Here is a 3922-nt window from a genome sequence, read left to right as displayed (position 1 = left end):
CAAACTTATTCATCTTACAATTGAAAGTTTGTACCCTTTTACCAATACCTCCCCATTTCTTCACTTCCCTGCTCCTGGCGACCACTATTCCACTATCTTTTATGAACTCAACTTTTTAAAGATTCCACATGAGTATTTGTCCTTCTGGCTTATTTCACTTAGCGTAACGGCCTCCCGGCTTCCTAGGTGGCGCTAGTGGTAAAGAACCCACCTGCCAAGGCAGGAGACGCCTGGGTAGGGACGATCCCTTGGAGAAGAAAATGGCAACCCACTCTAGTATTCTTGCTTAGAGAATCCCGTGGACAGAGGAGCCTGGTGGGCTACAGTCTACAGGGTTGCAAAGAGTTGGACACGACTGAAGCGGCTTAGCACACGTGTACGAATGCACTCCAGTTTTATTCATATTGTTGCAAATGGCAAATTTCCTTCTTTTTTAAGGCTGAATAGTATACTGATTATATACCACTTTTCTATCTTTTTCATCTGTTGATGAACACTTCAGTCATTTTCATACCTTGGCCATTGCATATAATGCCACACTGAACATGGGAGTACAGATATCTCTTCCAGATAATGGTTCTGTTTCCTTCAGATACGTTTGTACTGTTTTTCCATCAGCAGTGTACAAGGGTTCCCTTTTCTCCGTAACCTCACCAACATTTGTTATCTCTTGTCTCTTTGGTAATAGCCATCATAACAGGTGTGAGATGATATCTCAGTGTGGTTTTGATTGGCATTTCCCTGATAATTAATGATTTTGAGCACCTTTTCGCATACCTGTTGACCATTTGTATGTCTTCTTTAGAAAAATGTCCTTTGCCTATTTTTAAGTTGTTTGAGTGGGGAGAGTTGCTATTCAGTTGTATATGTTACTTGCATATTTAACCCCTTATTAGATATGCAGTTTGCAAATATTTTCTCATTCTGTGGGTTGCATTTTAATTTATTGATGGTTTCCTTTGCTGCAAAATCTTTTTAATTTGATGTGGTCCTTCTTGTTTATTTTTGTTTTGGTATCAGATCCAAAATATCATTGCCAAGATCAATGTCAAGGAGCATAACCCCCTAGATTTTCTTCTAGAAGTTTATGGTTTCAGGTCTTATATTCAAGTCTTTAATCCATTTTGAGTTGATTTTTGTGTGTGTTTTAAGATGAGTCATTTCATTCCTTTGCCTGTGGCTATACATTTTTTCAACATCATTTATTGAAGAGATTATCCTTCCCTCTGTTGTATATTCTTAACTCCTTTGTCAAAAATTAATTGATCATACACACACAGGTTTGGGGCTTCCCTGATTCCTCAGAGGATAAAGTGTCTGCCTGCAATGTGGGAGGCCCAGGTTTGATCCCTGGGTTGGGAAGATCCCCTGGAGAAGGAAATGACAACCCACTCCAGTATTCTTGCCTGGAGAATCCCATGGACAGAGGAGCCTGGCAGGCTATAGTCCACAGGGTCGCAAAGAGTTGGACACGACTGAGCGACTTCACTCACTCACTCACTCACACAGGTTTATTTCTGGGCTCTCTATTCTCTTCCATTAATCTGCATGTTTGTTTTTATGCCAATATCATGTGGCTTTGATTACTACAGCTTTGCAATACGTAGTTTGAAATCAGGAAGTATGGTGCTTCCAGTTTTCTTCTTTTTTCCTCAGAATTACTTTAGATATCCAGCTTCTTTTGTGGTTCCAAATAAATTTTAGGATTGTTTTATCTATTTTGTGAAAAATGTCATTGGAATTTTGATAGGGATTACATTGAATTTGTGAATTGCTTTGGATAGTATGGACATTTTAACAGTATTAATTTTTCCAATCCATGAACATGGAATATCTATCAACTTATTTGTGTCTTTAATTTTTTCCATTGATGTCGTATAGTTTTCAGGGCACACATCTTTCACCTCATAATGTCCTTTTCTAGCTTTGATATCACGGTAATTCTGGCTTTGTAAAATGAGTGTTCTCTCCTCTTCAGTTTTTTGGAAGAGTTTGAGAAGGATTGGCATTAATTTTTTAAATGTTTGGTAGAATTTACCGGCGAAGCCATCTGGTCCTGTACTTTTTGGGGGGGGGAGGTTTTTTTTTTAATTACTGATTCAATGTTCTCACTAGCAATTGGCCTATTTAGAGTCCTTATTTTTTATGATTTAGTCTTGGTAGGTTGCATATTTCTAGGAGTTTATCCATTCTTATAGGTTATCTAATTTGTGGTATATAATTGTTCACAGCAGTTTCCTATAAGCCTTAGTACTTCTGTGTTATCAGTGGCAGTGTCTCCTCTTTCGTTAGTGATTTTATTTATTTGAGTCCTTTTTTTCTTAGCCTACCTAAATGTTTGTCAACTTTGTTTCTTTTCAAAAAGAACATACTATCTTTGTAATTAGAAAAATATGAACAAAAAAAATTTTTTTTTTAAAGAAAGAGCTTTAAAGAGCCAAAAAGCTGCTTAGGAGAATGAGTCAGGCAGCAGATGGCAGGGTTGTTTCAACTTTTGCTTCAATCTCCCAGGATGGTGACAATCAGAATGCCAGGAAGAGTACTGTGAATATAGGGGAAGAAAAGGCTGCAATTAGCATACAACATAATGTGACCAGTGGCTATATCTGGGTGTGGGATTACCACAGATTATTTTTGAATCTTCTTTATGCTTTTTGTGCATGTGTTGATTTTTTCCATATGGACATACAGTACTTGTGGAATAGGGAAAAGAAAAGCATTTATTTCTTTAAAAGAAAAAAATTTAAAGGGTGCCAAGTCCTGCCTCCCCAAGCAGAAGGCTACCCCAGGGCCGGATTTTAGATGCTTCTACTCTGTTACCCTGCCCTCAAGAGGCCCAAGCTCTCAAGCTACAGTCTCTGGCTGTAGTCTCTGTCTCTCTCTCGATACCTCTGCTCCTCTCTGCATATCTGTTTCATTCTCCTCTTTCTCTTGACTGGTTTTCTCCTAACTTTTGCTCAGGGATGGTCCTTTGCATTTGGCCCAGGTTCCAAGTCTGTCTTATAGTCTTTTGGTCCCATTTTAGATGGTGGTTCAGACTCTCTGCTCCCCAATTCTATATTCCTAAGAGAGGAATCTGCTCAAGTTCATCTTCTTCAGCCAGGCCACAGGAGTCCTGCATAAGGCACCAACTTGCCTATGAAGGGGACATCCTTGGTCAAATGTCCCCCAATCCTGTTGCAATCAGACAAGACTGGGAAGGGTGGGGCCTCATGGATATTTAGGATCATAGGAATGATGAGCTAGACAGAGTCCCTGTTGGTGCCCAGACAAATTGTTAGCATCTCTAGTATAGCAGGCCTGAAAACTGTGCTCTGATGAAAACCTAGACCAGAGGTCTACAAAGGCTTGCAAATCCTGCATGATATTCATGTGCCCAGTCTAATTTCAGAGATTCTTAGAATTGGCAGGTCCTAAGGTCTGACTCTTTGCGACCCCATGAAGCTGCGATTCGTGGGGTTGCAAAGAGTCAGACACGACTGAGCGACTGAACTGAACTGAACCGAAGGTCCATCAGGGTCCTGTGGCTGTGATGGTAAAGAATCTGTCTGCAATGCAGGAGACCTGGGTTCAGTCCCTGGGTCAGGAAGATCCCCTGGAGAAGGGAATGGCAACCCACTCTAGTATTCTTACCTGGAGAATTCCATGGACAGAGGAGCCTGGTGGGCTACAGTCCATGGGGTCACAAAGAGTCGGACACGACTGAGCAACTAACATTTTCACTTTTTGTTTTCGTGTAAGGTTCATCAGGCCTACTTGTACCAGTTCTAGCCCCCATCATTGGTCCCCCACTGCCTCTATTTAAGTTGAAACAAACAGTGGTGAATTCATGCAATGGAATATAATTCAGTCATACAAAGGAATGAAGTAGCCATCTGTGCGAGAACAGGGAGGAAACTTGAAAACATTATGCTAAGGAAAA

This window comes from Odocoileus virginianus, unplaced genomic scaffold (assembly GCF_023699985.2).
Source record: "Odocoileus virginianus isolate 20LAN1187 ecotype Illinois unplaced genomic scaffold, Ovbor_1.2 Unplaced_Contig_1, whole genome shotgun sequence".
Taxonomy (NCBI): domain Eukaryota; kingdom Metazoa; phylum Chordata; class Mammalia; order Artiodactyla; family Cervidae; genus Odocoileus; species Odocoileus virginianus.
Note: the sequence above shows the minus strand (reverse complement) of the source record.